The sequence below is a fragment of the Carettochelys insculpta genome, chromosome 3, assembly GCF_033958435.1.
Source record: "Carettochelys insculpta isolate YL-2023 chromosome 3, ASM3395843v1, whole genome shotgun sequence".
Lineage (NCBI taxonomy): Eukaryota > Metazoa > Chordata > Testudines > Carettochelyidae > Carettochelys > Carettochelys insculpta.
Window position 1 is genome coordinate 201,526,821 of NC_134139.1, and position 20,053 is coordinate 201,546,873.

Here is a 20,053-nt window from a genome sequence, read left to right on the forward strand (position 1 = left end):
TGTCTCATAAAATTGCCCAGAATGTCACACAGTGATACCGCAAGTAATAGAGAGATAACCATGTTAGTCTGTAGTCTATCAAAACAAAAAAGCAGTCTACGAGCACTTTAAAGACTAACAAAATAATGTATTAGGTGATAAGCTTTTGTGGGACAGACCCACTTCTTCAGATCATAGCCTTACCAGAACAGACTCAATATATAAAGCACAGAGGGCCAAAAGTTGTTATTAAGGTTGACAAATCAGAAAAATTGTTATCAACGTTGGCAGATCAGGGCTGCGTCTACACATGCCGGCTACTTCGAAGTAGTGGCGCCAACTTCGAAATAGCGCCCGTCACGGCTACACGTGGTGGGCGCTATTTCGAAGTTGACATCGACGTAAGGCGGCGAGACGTCGAAGTCGCTACCCCCATCAGGAGATGGGAATAGCGCCCTACTTCGATGTTCAATGTCAAAGTAGGGAACATGTAGTCGTTGCACGTCCTGCAACATCGAAATAGTGGGGTCCACCTTGGCGGCCATCAGCTCAGGGGTTGACAGACGCTCTGCCCAGCCCCTGAGCTTGATGGTCGCCGCGTGCAGTGGCCCCTTAAAGCTCCCCGCCCCCTGCCTTCCTGTGCAGGAAGCTGAGAGAGCGTGCAGGCGGCAGCCCAGCCACGCGGCCAGGCTGCACGCTCCTCTGCAGCCAGAACAGCCTCTCCCTGCTGCGATGGCCGCCCCCCAACCCCCAAAGCGCCCCCAGGGCACCCCCCCAAGGAGAGCCAGGGCTTCCAGCCTAGCTGGGAAGCGGCAGTGGGGCCCCTCCTGGATGGAGGCCGAGCTTCAGGACCTGCTGGGGCTCTGGAGCGAGGAGGAGGTGCTCCGGGTAATGGGGAGCAAGAGGCGGAACGCGGATGCATTCGCTCGGCTGACTGAGGGCCTGGCCGCCCGGGGTCACGCTGCCCGCACTCCGGATCATGTCCTCAGTAAAGTGAAGGAGCTGTGGCAAGGTTACGCCCGGGCCTGGGATGTGGCCAGCCAATCTGGGGCCGCCCCCGTCACTTGCCCCTTTTACAGGGAGCTCAGGGCCATCCTGGACCCCTGGCACACCTCCTCCCCTCCGGCCACGCTTGATACATCGGCTGACGATCCCCAGTGGGCCCCGGAGGCGGAGTCTGCCCTGGAGGTAAGCCCCACACCCCAGGGGCCCCCCCAGGAGCCCATCCCTGGAGCACCAGAGGAGGAGGAGGAGGGGGTGTCCTCCTCTAGTGATGGGGGGCTGCGGATTATGTTGCCCTCAAGGAGCTCCAGCCGGACGTCTGCCCACTGGGTGTCCCCCAGCCATGGGAGCGGACCATCAGGTATGTACCTCCCCGGTGCGCAACCCCGGGGTTGAGGGACGGGTGTAACAGATTTGACCAGGGCCCTCCACATGCCCAGATGACCATGGCCCCAAGGACAGCAGTGGCATGTCCCTCAGAAGAGTGCATCAGCCCCTGCCCTCCAGCAGGACAGTGCCATGTCCCATCCCTGGGGTTGGGGGGAGCAGAACCTAGGGTCCCCAGGGGGGAGTGGGTGGGACACCCATCAGCAGCAGCAGCAGCATCTCCTGGGGACGGGGATGGGGAACCTGCAGCAGAGGGGTGGGGGGACAAGGGCCACGGCTTGGGGCCCACACTAACGGCTGTCTCCACTCTTCTTCCCCACCTCCTGTGTTCCGCAGCTGCACCATCGGAAGGACCGGAGAGCTCCGGCGAGGCGTCAGTGGTCCCAGACAGCCCTCCGGGGCCATCACTCCAGGCCAGCCCCTCGGCGGAGGACCGACCAGCCCCACAGCGGGGATGACAGTGGACCCAGCACCACCACTGGACGGCGATGGACCCCCAGCTGCTGGAGATCCACCATCGGCAGCTGGAGGTCACCGAGCAGCATCTGTGGGTGGAGGAGAGGCGCCTTCAGCTGCAAGAGCAGGCGCTGTCCTGGCTCCAGGAGGCATGGGGGGCCTTCATGCGTACGTTCGAGCGTATCGCGGACTACGTGGCTCCCCATGCTGCGCCGGCTGCCACTCTGCCCTCCCTGCCTGCTCCACCCACTGCTCCACCCGCCGTCGCACCACCACCCGCCACCAAGGACCCTTCTGCTGAGGTGGACCAGGGGCCTGCTGACACCCGCCGGCCTTACCTCCTGGTCCTCCCGGCCCCCAGCCAACCCCAGCCAGGGCTGAGGCCGAGGCGTGGATCACGGCCACCCACCCCCAGCGCTGGACATTAGGGGGTATGGGGCCCAGGACGTGGCCTCCCCCCTCCCCCTTTGTATATATTCCCCTCAGTTTTATGTTCATTTGTAAATAGTTTCTATTAGACCCCTGTTGTTATGATGCTGATACCTGCCCCCCCATGTACATAGTTCTCCCCTTCCTTGTCTTCCCCTTTTTTTCTTTCATCTTATCGGACTTATAATATATATATATACATATATATATATATACATATATATATATATATATATATATATATATATGTAATATTTATTCGGCCTGTAAATAGTTAGTTAAGGTATTAATAAGGAGAGTTCAATATAGATCTAGTTTTACAAACAAATGTCTGTTTTTATTTTCAAGAAAGGTCGGGGGGGTGTTCTTGGGTGCTCTGTGGTGTGTGCGTAGGGGCAGGGAGTGTTGTGGAGGAAGCGGTGGGCAGTGGGGGGCCTGGCAGAGTTCACCCCGCGGCCTCATCATCGAAGTGGGCCCGCAGGGCCTCCCGGACCCGGGTCCCTTCGGGGTCCACCTGGCGACTGGGGGCAGCGGGTGGCTGCACATTAGCCCTGCCAGCCTCCACAGCCCAGCCCTGAAAGAAGGCCTCCCACTTGCTCTCAACGAGGTTGTGGAGGGCGCTGCACGTGCCCACAATCTGGGGGATGTTGGTGGGGCCCGCATCGAGGCGGGTGAGAAGACACCTCCAGCGCCCTTTGAGGCGCCCAAATGTGCACTCCACCACCTGGCGCGCGTGGTTCAGGCGCAGGTTGAAGCGCTCCTGGCTGGCTGACAAATGGCCTGTGTAAGGGTGCATGAGCCAGGGCCGGAGGGGGCATGCCTCATCTGCGATGACACAGAGGGGCATGGTGGTGTCCCCCACGGGGATCTCCCGCTGGGGGATGTAGGTCCCCGCCTCCAGCCGGCGGCACAGGCCCAAGTTCCGGAATACCCAGGCATCGTGGGTGCTGCCAGGCCAGCCCACATAAATGTCCAGTAAATGGCCCTGGCTGTCCACCAAGGCCTGGAGGACCACTGAGTGGTAGCCCTTCCTGTTTAAGTAGCGTCCTCCACTGTTTTCTGGGGCACGGATGGGGATGTGGGTCCCATCCAGAGCCCCGAAGCAATTGGGGAAGCCCAGGGTGGCAAACCCCGCGATGGCAGCATCCGGGTCCCCAAGCCTCACGAGCCTATGGAGGAGCAGGGCGTTGATGGTGCAGACGACCTGAAGGGGAAGCACATGGGAGAGCACCAATGAGGGGTGTGCAGGGTGTGTGTGGTCCTCCCCAGCCAGGGCCCCCGTCCCCTCCCCTCCCCTCCCCTGACAGGGCCCCCCTCCCCTGCCAGGGCTGCCTCCCCCTCCCCCCGTGGGTCCTCTTACCTCCATGAGGACAGCCCCGACTGTGGCCTTGCCAACGCCAAACTGCTGGCCCACGGATCGGTAGCTGTCTGAAGTGGCCAGCTTCCAGACAGCGATGCCGACCCATTTCTCCACACTGATGACACGCTGCATGAAGGTGTCCTGGTGCCTCAGTGCGGGGGTGAGCCACTGGCATAGCTCCAGAAATGTCTGCTGGCTCATGCAAAAGTTCTGGAGCCAGCGGTCATCGTCCCACTCTCCGAGCACCAGCCGCTCCCACCAGTCAGTGCTGGTGGGGTAGCTCCACAGCCGGCGGCGTATGAGGTGGCGGGGTGCTGCAGGGTTGGGGGTTGAGTCCTCTTCCCCTGCGGGCAGCTCCTCCTCTGAGGCAAGGATGTGCTCAACTTCCTCCTGCATGGCATGGAGCAGGCGAGCACTGCTCCTACAGGGGCAGCCGGGTGGACCTCTGGCTGCTGCTGCTGCTGCTGCTGCTGCTGGGGGTCCATGACTGCGTCGCTCGAGGTGTGTGTGCCTATGGCTCTGCAAACCACGTCTGTGCAGGCTGCGTGTGTCTGGGAGGGGCCTTTTAAGGGAGCGGCTAGCTGTTGCCCCGGAAGGGCTAGTCCACCCTGTGACCCTGTCTGCAGCTGTTCCTGCACCCTTATTTCGATGTGTGCTACTTTGGCATGTAGACATTCCCTGGCCGCGTCTACATGTGCACGCTACTTCGAAGTAGCGGCGCCAACTTCGAAATAGCGCCCATCACGGCTACACGTGTAGGGCGCCATTTCGAAGTTGAAATCGATGTTAGGCGGCGAGACGTCGAAGTCGCTAACCCCATGAGGGGATGGGAATAGCGCCCTACTTCGAAGTTGAACGTCGAAGTAGGGCACGTGTAGACGATCCGCGTCCCGCAACATCGATATAGCGGGGTCCGCCATGGCAGCCATCAGCTGAGGGGTTGAGAGATGTTCTCTCTCCAGCCTCTGTGGGGCTGTATGGTCACCTTGTGCAGCAGCCTTTAGCCCAGGGCTTCTGGCTGCTGCTGCAGCAGCTGGGGATCCATGCTGCATGCACAGGGTCTGCAACCAGTTGTTGGCTCTGTGGATCTTGTGTTGTTTAGTGCAACTGTGTCTGGGAGGGGCCCTTTAAGGGAGCGGCTTGCTGTGGAGTCCACCCTGTGACCCTGTCTGCAGCTGTTCCTGGCACCCTTATTTCGATGTGTGCTATTTTGGCGTGTAGATGTTCCCTCGCAGAGCCTGTTTCGATGTGGTGCTGCCCAACGTCGAAGTTGAACGTCGACATTGCCAGCCCTGGAGGACATGTAGACGTTATTCATCAAAATAGACTATTTCGATGTCGCTACATCGAAATACATCGATGTAGTGTGCATGTGTAGACGTAGCCTCTCACAGCGCCTATTTCGATGTGGTGCTGCCCAACGTCAACGTTGAACATCAACGTCACCAGCCCTGGAGGACATGTAGACGTTATTCATCAAAATAGCCTATTTCAATGTCGCTACATCGAAATAAGCTATTTCGATGTAGCGTGCACGTGTAGACGTAGCCCAGAAGAGCAGAGGGGTGGAAGGAGGGAGGTGTGGTGTGGGGAAGTCAAGAGTTAGATAAACAAAGTAAGGAAAAGAGTCCTTATAATGGGCCAGGTAATTGTTGTCCCAGTTCAAACTATGTGTTAATGTGTCGAATTTCAATATAAATGAGAGTTCAGAGCACTCTCTCTGTAAACTATCATTAAAGTTCCCTTTCAGTAAAACACAGACTTTCAGGTGATTAACAGAATGGCCCACTCCATTAAAGTGTTGGCTGACAGATTTGTGAGTTAGGAGTTATTTGATGTCTGTTTTGTGTCCATTCATTCTTTGTCAAAGAGTGTTTGAAGGCTGTCTAATATACATCGTATGTGGGCATTGTTGGCACATGATGGCATATATGATGTTAGGTGAGGAACAGAAGAATGTGCCCGTGATTCTGTGAATAACATGGTTAGGTCCAGTGAAGGTATCTCCAGAATAGATAGGGGGACAAATTGGCAATGGGGCGTGTTGCAAGGAAAAGTTCCAGGATTAGTATTATTGTGGTATAGCCTGTGGTTGATCGTGACAGTTATCATGAGGCTGGGAGGTTGTCTGTAGGAGAGAACAGTCCTGTCACCTAGGGACTTCTGGAGTGTGGCATCCTGATTTAGGATAGGTTGTTGGTCTCTATTGATGCATTGCGGTGGTTTGAGTTGGAGGCTGTAGGTGATGATCAGTGGTGTTCTGTTGTTGGGTTTTTTTGGGCCTTTCTTGGAGTAGCTGGTCTCTGAGTATTCGTCTGGCCATGTTGATTTGTTTTTTTACTTCTCATGGTGGGTATTTCAGGTTTATGAAAGTTTGGTAGAGATTTTGTAGTTTTTGGTCTCTGTAAGTAGAATCAGAGCAAATGTGATGGTACCTAAGGACTTGACTGTAAACATTGCATCTTGTGTGTGCAGGATGGAAGCTAGAAACTTGTAGGTAAGTACAGCAAGTCAGTGGATTTCCAATAGAGTGTTGTACAGATCAGGCCATTATTGGTTTATACTGTAGTGTCCAGGAAGTGAATCTCTCGTGTGGAGTGGTCAAGGCATAAGTTGATGTTGGGTGCAGATTGTTAAAGCCTCTGTGGAATTTTTCTAGAGTCTCTTTACCATGGGTACAAATCATAAAGATATCATCAATGTATCATAAGTAAAGGAGGGATAATAGCAGGCAAAAGCTGAGGAATTGTTCCAAGTCAGCCACAAATATATTCGTGTACTGGGGGGCCACGCGGGTGCCCATAGCAGTGCCACTAATCTGGAGGTATACGTTGTCCCCAAATCAGAAATAATTGTGGATGAGAACAAAGTTACAGAGGTCAGACACCAGATTGGCTGTGGTGACATCAGGGATGATATTCCTGATTGCTTGTAATCCATCTTCATGTGGAATGTTAGCGTACAGAACCTCTACATTCATGGTAACATGGATGGTGCTGTCAGGAAGTTTTTTGATGTTTTGTAATTTCATCAGGAAGTCAGTGGTATCTCAGAGATAGCTGGGAGTGTTGGTGGCACAGGGTTTGAGGAGGGAGTCTGCATAACTGGATAGTCCTGTAGTAAGGGTGCCAATACCCGCAAAGACAGGGCATCTGTGGTTTCCAGGTTAGCAGATTTTGGAAAGTAAACAGAGGAATCTAGCTTGGGGCTCAAATGGTGTGTCTGAGTGAATTAGGTATTGAGTAACAGCAAGGAGTTCCTTAAGCAGTTATAATTTCTTTTGGAATTCTGAAGTGGGATCAGAGGAGAGAGGTCTATAAAATGTCATGTTGGAGAGCTGTCTGGCTGCCTCCTGTTCATGGCCTGACTTATTCATGATGACAACAGCACCCCCTTTGTCGGCTGGTTTAATTATGATGTCTGGCTTATTTTTGAGACTCAGGACAGCGTAGTGTTCAGTATAGTTGAGATTGTGTCTCATTTGGTGTTGCTTGCATATAATGTCAGTGTGTGCACGGTTGCAGAAGCAGTGTATGTAGAAATCCAGACTTTCACTATGGCCATCAGGAGGAGTCCACATAGAGATCTTCTTCTTTTGGTGTTGGTAGCGGGGCGTTGAGAGAGTCAGACTGATGTTCATAGGTGCATTGGAAGAATTCCTTTAGACAGAGGCAGCGAAAGAAGGCTTCAAGGTCAGCACAGAATTTCATTAAGTTTGTGGAGGAAGTGGGGTAGAAAGAAAAAAACCCAGATAAGAGAGACTCTTCTGCAGGACTGAGTTTGTAGCTGAAAAGGTGAACGATATTGTTTGTTGAGCTGTGGTTGTTGTAGTTGTGGTATCCTGAGGTATGAAGTAATTTAGATAGTTTATTGTCCTTTCTTTTTGGTAGGGAATGGAAGTGTGTTTTGTAGATTTCTTGTCTAGTATAGATCTCATTCTGTGGGATCTTGTGTGGATCCCTGATTCTTGATGAAAGTTTCAAGTTGTGAGAGTTCATTTTTAATCATCCTTTGTTTATTGTGGATGTAAGGAATGTGTCAGGAGGAACTCAATGCTGTTGAAAGCTGGGAGGAATGTGTCTCGCAGAGATCATTTGCATGAGAATGCAAAGGTGTGCATATGTGATACCTTGCAAAAAAGCAGTCCAGTAGCACTTTAAAGGCTAACAAAATAGTTTATTAGGTTATGAGCTTTCGTGGGACAGACCCACTTCTTCAGATAATAGCCTTACCAGAACAGATTCAATATACAAAGCACAGAGGTCCAAAAGTTGTTATCAAGGTTGACAAATTGGAAAAAAAATGTTATCAGAGCTGCGTCTACACGTGCACTCTACTTCGAAGTAGCGGCACCAACTTCGAAATAGCGCCCGTCACGTCTACACGCGTCAGGCGCTATTTCGAAGTTAACTTCGACGTTAGGCGGCGAGACATCGAAGTCGCTAACCTCATGAGGGGATAGGAATAGCGCCCTACTTCGACGTTCAACGTCGAAGTAGGGACTGTGTAGACGATCCGCGTCCCGCAACGTCGAAATTGCTGGGTCCTCCATGGCGGCCATCAGCTGGGGGGTTGAGAGATGCTCTCTCTCCAGCCCCTGCGGGGCTCTATGGTCACCGTGGGCAGCAGCCCTTAGCCCAGGGCTTCTGGCTGCTTCTGCGGCAGCTGGGGATCTATACTGCAGGCACAGGGTCTGCAACCAGTTGTTGGCTCTGTGGATCTTGTGTTGTTTAGTGCAACTGTGTCTGGGAGGGGCCCTTTAAGGAAGCGGCTGGCTGTTGAGTCCGCCCTGTGACCCTGTCTGCAGCTGTGCCTGGCATCCCTATTTCGATGTGTGCTACTTTGACGTGTAGACATTCCCTCGCTGCGCCTATTTCGATGTTGGGCTGAGCAACGTCGAAGTTGAACATCGACGTTGCCGGCCCTGGAGGACGTGTAGACGTTATTCATCGAAATAGACTATTTCGATGTCGCAACATCGAAATAAGCTATTTCGATGTTGGCTGCACGTGTAGACGTAGCCCAAGGTTGGCAAATCAGAAAAGCAGAGGGGTGGCAGGAGGGAAGTGTGCTATGGGGAAGTCAAGAGTTAGATAAAGCAGAGTAAGGAAAAGAGTACTTATAATGGGCCAGGCAATTGCTGTGCTGGTTCAAACCGTGTAGGCGGATGGGTGTTGTCCCCAGGGGCACAACCCAAAGTTCCTGATCAGGGACTGTAACACTGTCCTTCTCTCCTTTCAGCTGCACCATTTGAGGGCTTGTATAGTCCTGTGCCCTACGTGGTCCTGAAGCTCCCCTGGAGGGCTCCCCTGATGTGGACCCTGTCCTGGCAGGGCTATTTTGAGTATGGTATTTCATTCCTGCTCCCCTTAGTCATGTGAGGGATGGTGGGAAGCTCGAAGTAAGTTACCTCAAAATAACTTAAGCAATTTGCACAATGTTAGTTGGAAATACAGCTGCAGTGTACCCCCAGCACTGTGTTATAGGATATTAGCTATTTCAAAATAAGCTGTATTCCCTGTCTTACCAACACCTGTTTCAAAATACTCATTTTGAATTGAGTACTACATCAAAATAAAATAAGCCCTAGTGCTATGTCTACACTACAGAGATCTTTCGAAAGAAGCCCTTCCAGACGATCTCTTCTGAAATAACTTCTTTAGAAAGGCCACTTCTACACATGCACGATCTTCTGGAAGAGTATCCTCCAGAGGACAGCTTCTGGAGGATTGTCTTCCAGAAGATCGCATCCACACAAAAATGTGGTCTGAAAGAGCCACCACTTCTTCCAGAAGAGTGCATCTACACATGCACAGGCACTCTTCTGGAAGAATGGGGCAGGAGAAACCATGGACGGGGTTGCATGGCTGGAGAGCTGTTCCAGGGCCTCCGGCCATGTGTCCCACAACAACCCCTCCCTGTACAAGCTGATGAAACCTGCCATGCTGCTCACAGCAAGGCTGAGTCTGTCCCTGGTCCTGACTTCCCCAATCAGCAGTCATGGACCTCTAGCAACAGCAGACCTTCAGGGCTGCCCTGACCTGGATGCTGACTGTTCTTCTGGCCACCCTCCACAGCCTCCTGTGGCAAAGGAGACCCAGGTCTGTGGGTTTCGACCCAACACTGCCTGTGCCAGACACCCTCCCCCAGGCCATCCTGTGTATCTGGACACATGCCACCAGCACCGACTGGTGGGACAGTGTAGTCATGGCTGAGGGGTACAACAAGAGCTTGCTGCAGAATCTTCAGATGAAGAAAGAGACCTTTCTGGGGATCTGCTGGAGGCTAATCCCCATCCTTCAAAATCAAGACACCTGGATGCAAACAGCCCTCTCTGTCGAGAAGTGCATGGCCATTGCCCTCTGGAAACTGTCCACCTTAGACAGCTACTGGCCTGTCAGGCAGCAATTTGGGCTGGGCATGTCCACTGTCAAGGCTATCGCCCTTGAGGTAAGTCAGGCTCTAGGCCCCAGCATGGCTAGGAGAGCAGGAAGCAGGCCATTGGGCAAGGGAGACCCTCGGGGACCTGTGAGGGCTTGGATTGCGTGGGTGGGTAGGCCTAGCCCTGGGGAAACAACACAAGCCCACTGCCATAGGGGTGCCCTAGCGTGGGTGGGGATGGAAGGACCTATAAGGAGGGAGGGGTTGTTGTGGGACAGGGCAGGGGCAACGCTGTGCACACCCATGAGTGTGCTCACTGTCCGTCCCCTGCAGGTCTTGAAAGCCACCAACGATGTGCTGGTGCACAGGTTTGTGTGCATCGGGGACCTGGACATGGTCGTCGAGGGCTTCACTGAGCTTGGGTTCCACCAGTGCTTCGGGGTGATTGATGGTACGCAAATCCCCATCAGGGCCCTGGATCACAGTGGCAGCCACTATGTGAACCACAAGGGCTACCATCTATCGTGCTCTAAGTGGTGAGGGACTCGTGGGGGAGATTCACTGACATCTATGTGGGCTGGCCGGGTTGAGCACATGACATGCGTGTCCTCCACAATTCCATTCTGTACCACCAGATGGAGGCTTGGACTTATATCCCCCAGTGGGAACTCACTGTCAACGAGGTTGCTATGTGGCTCTGCCTTGTGGGTGACTTGGCCTACCCTGTGCAGTCCTGGCTTATGCGGTGATACATGGGCCACCCCACCACCTCCCAGGAGCTGTTCAATGCCCAGCTTATACTGACAAGGTATCCCATGCAGTGTGCCTTCAGCTACTCGAAGGTAAGGTTTAGATGCCTCCTCATGTGCCTCGATGCCTTGATTCCAGAAGAGTTTATTTCCAAATAAGGCTGCTGTGTAGACAAAGCCTAATAGTCCTACTAATTGGCTGTGTCTACACTAGCAAGGTCTTTCAAAATATTTTTCAAAAGAATGGGCTTTTTTGAAATATCCAGTGGAGCATCTACACACATAAAGCAAAATTAAATCGAAAGACTGTTCCTTTCGAAAGCGTTCTTCCACTCTCGTTTCAGGAACAGCACCTTCTTTCAAAAGCTTCTTTCAAAAGAAAACATGTTTAGACATTCCATGAGCCCTTTTTTGCGAAAGAGCAGTCCCCATGGCACCCGATTTTTTCGATCCCTGGCCCATTCTTTTGAAAGAGTGGGGGCTATGTGGATGCTCTCTCTTGAAAGAGTAGATCATTTTTTTGATCTCCTTTTTTGTGACTTGTGCATCTGACGAAGTGGGTCTTTGCCCACAAAAGTTTATGCTCCAAAATATCTTTTAGTCTATAAGGTGCCACAGGACTTCTTGTTGCTTTTGAAGATACAGACTAAATCCACTACCCCTCTGATTTTTGTGTGTGGACACACTCTTTCGAAAGAAGTTCTTTTGGAAGGGATCTTCCTGAAGGACTTCTTCTGAAAGATCACTGTAATGTAGACATAGCCACAATGTGACTGAAACCCTTGTACTCTGGGTGGAGCATAGGTCATCTATAAGTCTCCTCCACTTCACTCTGTCTTGGGACAAAACTTCTAGCTGACCGCAGGAGTAACCCAGTCATTGTCCTTCAGTCTCATTAGATCTTCTCCACATTGTTCAAGGCCTTCCTCTTCTGAGTTCCCCTTGGGGGTTCCATTTAAGATGCCGAGCTTTACTGTTTAAAGACTAAACTATGGAAAGACATCATTATAACTTGGAAGGCAGAGCAGAACAGTTAACAGGATCAAACTATGGTTGAGAAGGACGTTATCCCCACCGCCTCTGTTCCCAGGCAGGGCCAGGAGAACACTGGATGCTCACATTTCTGCAAAGTCAGCTGGCTGGCCAGCATGGCCCTCCCCAGGGACAATGCCACTGGAAGAAAGCTTCTGCACTGGGCACATGGCAGAAGCCTGGGGCCCACCTATGGGTGGGAGAAGCTGAAGGTTGAGGAGCAAAGGGAAGTGGGGGGCAGCCCTTTAAGGGGGGTTGCCTCCTAGTTGGTGCTAAGAGAGGAGACCAGCTGGGCCTGGTAGGAGGACTGGCACAATTTTTATAGTGAGGTGCTACCAGTCCTTAAATCAAATTGGAACCCTGCATACAATGCTGCAGACCATTCCCACATCCCTAGTTCCAGTGCCTATGGAGCCCTGGGCAACCCACCTGCTCCCCCAAACACCCACAGGTCTGCATCTACTGAAGCCTGTGCAAAAATTCCCGGGCCACTCACTTTACACATCTCTAGTGGGCAAAGGGGGGATGCTCTGGCTTTTTACCATCCAGGAGCCGTACAAACTCAGCACATCAGGCGTGGGGAACAAGCATGCTACTGCAGACTGCACCTTGTCCTGGTGCACTCCATGAGGAAACAACGGCTGTTGTGCAAGAAAAAGAACAAAACAAAACTAGAGCTGTCCTGTGACATTCTCAAGTCGCCTGCTCTATCACCTTTCCCAGTTCACCCAGGCAGCTGTTTAAACCACAGCTTCATGTTTAAAGAGCCTGCCCAACGCATTCTTCAGCACTCTCAGGCAGCTCCTTATCCTCCTGTTTCAAAGGCCCACCCCACCTGTTTTCTAGCTGTCTGAGGCAGCTCTGTAACTGGAGCTCCCTGATATTTAAAAAGTCCTCCCCACCCTTTCTCCAGTCCTCCCAGACAGACATTTAAGCAGCAGATCAACACAGGGGACAATTTACCCTTTTTAAAAAAAATGTAGGGACACTCCCCGGGAAGCTGAAATAAGGGACTGTGCCGGTCAAAACAAGACAGATGGTTGCCCTATATCACCTTCACTCAGATGCCTCTGCCAGCCATGACTCCCAGCTTGCACCTGCTGGCAGGCACAGGTGATGTAGCTGGGAGACCAGCAATGATGCTGGCAATCCTAGGGGATGGTGGGCATCTCGGGGGCAGGGGGGTTAGCACTGCAGGTGAGGTGAGCCACAAGAGGCCATGGGGAAGGCAGCAGAGGTCCCTGTGGGGTGGTGGGAGACTGCAAATGATGCCAACTCTCTGGTAATGGTGATGACTGAAGAGGCCATGTGGGAGGCAATGGAAGCCCCCAGCGGGGGAGCCAATTGTGCTCTACTTCCCACATCGTGCACCCCTAGATTAACCTTTGCAGCATGGGGCTCAGCAGCTCTCCGTACCAAGCAGTGACCATGTAAGCCAGAGATAGGTATGGGGGAGGAAGGGGAGGAGCTGAGCTCCCACCTTGCGTGCCATTGAAAATCAGCTCATATTGGTATGCATGCTGGGGGTTGCTAGCTCCTGCTCTACAGTTTGAGCTAAAAGCTCACTGGCTGTCAGCTACGGCTCTTTTATGAGAAACAATCCTATTCCAGGCACATCTCATTTTCCTGGCACAACTGAACATTCATATCCCTGTACGTTAGGATACGAGTTCACTGTATACTGAAATTGGTGGCCCTAGCTCTTAGCGTTAAGGAGTAGTTTGTGATCAAACATCTAAAGAGACAGACAAGCACTCCAAAATATATACAAGATAAAAGAAGAGGAGAGGTATTTTTATGGAAAAGAATTGGCAAAATAGCTTCTGTGTAACCATCAAAACACATGTATGTTTGCAACATGCCACCACACCCAGATACTTTTATTAAAAGAAGAAAAACAAGTTAATAGGAGGGTTACAAGGTCTTTCTTCTGGATTTTTACCAGATTGCAAAATTTACCTCAGCTAAAATAAAATATAATATAAAGATCCAAGGATTTCTGACTCCAGGCATCATGGCCAACGTTTCCAGAGATCCCACAATGACAATCTCTGCTGCCATCACTTATTTCTGAAAAAGGAAAGAGGAAATAAGTTTTAAAAAGGGCATTGTTATATTTGCTGCCACATCAAAGGCAGAGCAGGAATTCTCCCATCATTGAATGGAGAGAGCAGACATTCCTGGTTAATTTCATTTCTCCAGTGCAACATTCTTGTACAAAGATTGAAAGAAAATAGTTAGACAGTTAAACTTATGAGCTGACTCTCAACCTGGCTTTCAAGATAAATATACACAAATTTGGAACACATATTTTTCCTCCTGTGTTGCCTTCCTAGCTGGTAAAAAATTCAATTTTTATTTTTTTTCAAATGTCTGTCTTATTAATACACTGAAAAATAACCAACAACTGATTAATTAATAAATAAGTAAATGAAATGAGGAAATTTAAAAATTAAAGAACCACAGCTTATTAAATATTAAAAGTGTACTAAATATAGTACAGGTTGAACCTCTCTCGTCCAGCACCCTCAGGACCTGACCAGTGCCAGGCAAGAGAATTTGCTGGACCATGGGAGGTCAATATTGTCTAGCACATTACCAACACTTTTGCTACTTACTGGGCTTTTAGAAGACATTGAGGGGTAAATTACAGCTAAATAACAGCACAGAACACTGAAAGTCAGGACTGGTGGCTGTAAACAAACTTTATGGGATTGCGGGAATCTTGGCCACGCTTATGATATGTGGTCGTCCGACTAACTAAAGTCATACAAGACTACGGATGTTTCCCTGATGAGAGAGGGCTGAGTTAGAGAGGTTCAACATGTACAAGGTTTACATTGAAATGTGCCTATGAAATTCCCTTGCAGGATTTAATCAATATTGATTAACTTTATAACATATACAATAAATAAAAAGTGTAGAACAATGGGATTCACATTCATGTCCAGATTTTTTATTAAACACACTTTGGTTCATAGCAAAACTGAAACAAACAGGTAATTAAGTACCCAATATAGTACTGCTAAAGAATGCCTAAAATTTCCAGTTCTGTCACCCAGCTCAGCCTGAAACGTAATCCTGTTTTGAATGCAGTTCATTGTGTAATCCGAGGCGCTGAGACCAGTAGCGGGAGTAAAGATGGCTCTGCAGCCTTAGCTACCAGCTGGCTGGCTTTTAGCTTATGCAGTAGAGCACAGGCACACAAAGCAGAGGACATGCACGAAATTTTCTAAGGCGGGTGCAGCACAATCAGCTGCTGGGTCTCAGGCTCATCCATCTTGTTAAAAATGGTGAAATAAGTTACTCTTTTTAAGTCTGTGCCTTCACATTTATATACTGACTCTCAAAGTTTTTACATTCTACAGATTTATTTTCCTACTCATGCTGAAAGGAGGGTTTGTTTTTGTGTTTTCTCTTATATGAACATAACCAAAATTTCCCTGTTTGGATTATATTAGACGGGTTGCGGGTGAGGGTGAGGGAGGCTGCTAATTCCAAGGATGCAAAGTGGGGCCCAATGTACAAAGTTTGCTCACACCTACAGCAAAAGCTTATGGCTTTAGCCCCAAAGGCCCCAGGTTCAATCCCACCTACTACCAGACCCTAGCTATACATCAGATTCAATCTCCAGTGTGGTCTTTGGGCTCAGCTGTGAGGCATTGCTGCTTGCTGATAATCTCTGTACATACTGAGTGAACCAGTCAAGAGTGTAGCAACTCTATCGCTAGCATGGAGATCCCAGCTCCTCATCCCCTATCCTCAAGCTACTTCCAGGTTTCTTGGGAAATAATGTCAGATCTGTCCTCAGCTAGTTATTGAAAAGGGACCCTACTGAGAGAGGGATGTACTGTATACAAATCCTGACAGAATTAAAGATATAAGTGCCAATCAGAAGCAAACCTGTGGCAATTTATTCTAGTTTTTCTGTGATAGCGTGAACCATTTTATACTGAAATATGACAGAACTTACAACCACCTCCTCCTCCCTGCCAAAAAACATAGTTCAGAACTTGTATACATTTCGTTTTAGTAAACTGAGCACTGAAGTTGTAGACAGCAGCCATTTTGATCTGATAGGTGCTGTACAACAATGCCAAGGAGGCACATCCACCATGCTTTCTCCTCCGTAATTAAATTTTATCCTTCATTTGCTTTCCATTTTCTAAAGTGAAACAACAATGTGGACCCAGGTGCAGGTCTGGCTGCAGGCTCTGTTCATAGGATGCCAGGCCAGCAACACAGCAAGGCTTTAAACAGGTTGGTAAAAACTAACACTAATAACAGAGCAATACACGGCTCACACAGTTGTCCCTATGCTGGCCTTTTTGCAAGCACTGGCATGGAGTGCTGCTGGTTGTTAACAGGTCTCAGAAGGGCAATCTGTAACATTGAGCACAATGGAGATTCTGTGGTACCTGAGGCTGTGGACAGGCCATAGGCAGCCTGGGTAAAGTGGCTACCAGGTAATTCCTGTATGTCAGCACCAGATAACCCTGAATCAGGGCATCCCAAATGTTTCCTTTGCCCGGTCGTTGTGCTGTGTGTTCCGAGCCTCCAAACTCACGAATCAACAGCTACAGAAAGGAGAGACACAAATATTCTGCTTCCACAGCAACCTCAGCCTTGTGGAATCCTCAACTTACATTTTGTCTGCAGCAAGCGATCCAATGAAAATTGCAGTGTCCAATCTTTCCTGTAAATGGGGGACACGTGAAAGGGAAGCAGAAGCCACCATTTTGTGAACATCGCTGTCGGCGAGTGATATCCTGGGTGAGGCCTGCACAGAGAAAATGAGTATTAATTTTCATTCATGTAGAAATGAAAGCAAGAATCTGATTACAATGTAATTGGTATTTCTCGTTCACTTATCTTCCTAGTCACTCAGACTGGCTCAAGCCATCCCAGTTACTCTCCGGCGCTTCCTTTCACCAAATTCTTGATGATATGTAAATGTCTGTAGATCTTTGCCATTTTCCAGAGACGTAACATCTACAGTTTTGTATCATTGGCAAATTTTGCCCCATAATTGTTTTCCCAGATTTTCAAAACATTTTTGAATAGAGGAATAGGACCGGTCCTCCTAGAGGCCTGGGGGACCTCACTGTTTCCTCCTCTCTCCCTCCTGGAAGCTGGCCATATAGTCATGCCTTTCGGTTCCTTTCTTTTAGCCAGTTACTGATAGGACTGTCCCTTTTATCCTATGATAGTTTACTGGAGGAGTGGCAGGGAGAGGAATCGCAGCCTGGCAAGGTGGCCTTCCAGAAGCCAGGCCAGGTCTGGGAACCACAGCCCATCTTGGCCCACTGCCCCGGGAGCACGGGCCAGGACCAGAAACCAGGACCTGGTCCCCCCATCTCTCACTGCAGATGCCAGGGGAGCTGGGAACCACCTGCCTCCAAGCAGACACTACAGGGGGCCAGGATTCTTTCCCCCCACAAAAAGTACCCCAGTGTGAGGAACTGTCCCTTCCCTGCCCTGCAGGAGAAGAAGCCATATCCAGGAACTGCACTACAGCCTTGTCCACCTCCTTGTGGAGGAGATGCCATGGCCCAGAGGGGGCACTGGGGCCAAGAATCACAGTCCTTGTTCTTCTGCCTGTATTAGTATCATCTTTCCCAGGCAATGCCCCCCAATACCTCCCAGGCCCATGTCCTGAGCCCACTGTCCAGCTTCCCCTGTCCCTGCCATAAGGCCCATCACATTCCCAGCCCTCCATCCTCCACCTCCCACCATCTGCCTCTACCCACTGCACTCACTCCTGTACCTCTGCTCTGCATCAACAACCCCTGGCTCAACCCATTCCCCTGAGCCCTCCTGGAGCCAGCCTTTGCTGAATGCCCTGACTTCTGCACCCCCATCCCCCACCCTGAGCCCACCCTACCATGAATCCTGCACCCACTCCCATGGCCTGAGCCCTTCCCACACAACTCCCTGCCTTGGCTCCTGAATCCCCACTCCATGCCCTGGGCCTACCCACACACAACCCCCTACCCTGACTCCTGAACCCCCACCCGCTACTCTGAGCCCACACACACACAAACCCCCTACCCTGACTCCTGAACCCCCACCCCCTGCTCTGAGCCCCCTACCCTGACTCCTGCACCCTAACCACATGCCCTGACTCCTGGACCCACACCCGTGGCCTGAGTCCTCCATTCATTCACCCCCCTGTGCTGACTCCTGCACCCCCACACCCTGCCTTGAACCCCACCACACAACACTCTACCCTGAGCCCTCCATCAACAGCTCCCAGCCCCGTCTTGGGTCCTACACCACCACTCCCAGCTCTGATCTGCCAAACTGCTGCCCTAACTCCTGACCTCCCACTCCCTGCCCTGACTTCTTCCCCTGCCACCCCTGAGCCCTCCCACACCTTCCAGCTCCCTTATCTGACTCCTTCGCCCCGCCCTCTGCCCTCAGCCTTCACCAACACACACACCACCACAACCACCCCTGCCCTACACAATCATTAAATAAAGCTTATAAATTGTGATTTAAAAAAAATCTTACCACAGTTAACAACCTGAGCAACACCAGGTGATTATGCTGGTAAATTTATATTTAGGCGTGTGGTTCCTGTATTGTACTCAACTTAAGCACTACTACAAATCCCTTTGAATCTGTGACTTCTCCCATCATTTTTGCTACCTGAAAACTGCCCAGTTGATGGTTTTTCTTTTGTTTACGTTCACACCCTTGATAAAAATGTTCATTAGGAGAGGGGCTAGAGCCAGTCCTTGTGGGACTCCATTTGGTACAATGTTGGAGATATTATTGCAGTCAAATCCAAATGAATAGTCACAGACCCATTTAGCGGCACCTTTCTGAGGTCAGGATTATTCTCGAATTAAATGTCAAGTAGCAGCTGCAATGCATCCAAGCCCTATAGCTCTTAAGAAAACAAAGGGCAAAAGTTATGAGGTAAAGTTTTAAGAAATCTTAATACAGACTCAAAAAACACCCTCTCTTTTGCCTCCATTTCAATAAATCTTACCTGGAGAGCTTTGCAGCACAAGAAAAAATACAGCAAAGAGAAGGTGAAAAATCTTCATAGCTGAAGTTTGGCTGGGAACTCAACGTTGCTGGCGAGGTAGGAGTCCAAGATAAAAATGAAACAGAGAGATTAACTACTTGTAGGCTGCTGGGGATTGTGAAATGCGGTGTTGAAATCTTCCTAGGCTCACATGTATTGCTTGCTGAGCTATAATATATACAGAGTATATATATAATATAGAGAGAGTATATATATATATATATATACTCTAAACAGCATCAAATTTCTCAGAGAATTTCACAGAAATTCATTTGACAAGGCCCTTAAAAAGTTACGACTCGAATATCTACATCTGGAAAATACGTACTTGTAATTTGAGTTAAAGGGAACACCATCTATTTCATTTAAATAAAGATGCAAGCAAAGGGGGGAATTCCAGGACACAGCCGTACCTGGGAGGCATTGACATTAAGGTGTGTGCTTTTGAGTATTTGTTTTGCACAATATTTATGATTAGATTACAAGGTTTTTAGGTAAATTTGCTAATTTCATGCATCAGAGCCCCTTACAAAGAGCTTAAAATTCTTTTCAGAATGAGAAATGGACTGAGTAACATTTCCAATTCTGTGTGATTGTCATGTGTGTGTCTGCTTTTTCGTATTTACCAGAACTGAGAAATTTTACACTTAGGTTGCATCTACACTAGCAAGTGTTTTTGGAAAAGCCGGGCCTTTTTCAGAAAAACTCATAGTGCGTCTGTACACAAAATGCGCTCCTTCGATCTGAAATCAAAGGAATGTGGCTCTTCTTCCGGCAGCGCTCCTCCTCTCCTGGACGAGGAAGAGTGCCTTTTTCCAAAAGATTCTGTTACAAGGAAAGGTGTAGATGCCCTGCAGGCCATTTTTTTGGAAGGAGCGGTCCTCATGGCCCTGGATTTTTCAAAAGGCGGGCACTGTGTGGCTACTCTCTATCTGCGTGGACGCGCTCTTTTGCAAGAAGTTTTTCAGAAGAGACCTTCTGGAAGAACTTCTTTTGAAGGATCGCTGTAGTATAGACATAGCCTTAGTGACATTAAAAACAAAACAAAACAAAAAAGAAAAAGACAAAACCTTTCTTTCTCGCCCATGAAAAGCATCAGTTTAATTCTGAGGTAGAGACAAATGATACTGGTGCCTAAAATCTGGAAGCTAATGGCTAGGGCTGTCCTTACAAATTATGGGATCCTATGCAATGTGCCAGGCTTCTGCAGAGGGACAAGTTTCTTCTCTCACTCCAGCACTG

The 20,053-nt window shown here is 49.8% G+C and overlaps 1 long non-coding RNA gene across 1 annotated transcript; it reads right to left on the reverse strand.

Annotated features, from left to right (window-relative positions):
* Nucleotides 1–13,602: 13,602 nt before the first annotated feature.
* Nucleotides 13,603–18,917, reverse strand: LOC142010628 (uncharacterized). The gene is made up of 3 exons (XR_012644852.1): nt 18,773–18,917; nt 16,422–16,555; nt 13,603–13,845 (listed from the first exon to the last, which is right to left on the reverse strand). It is a non-coding gene; the product is annotated as an uncharacterized LOC142010628 (long non-coding RNA).
* Nucleotides 18,918–20,053: the final 1,136 nt, after the last annotated feature.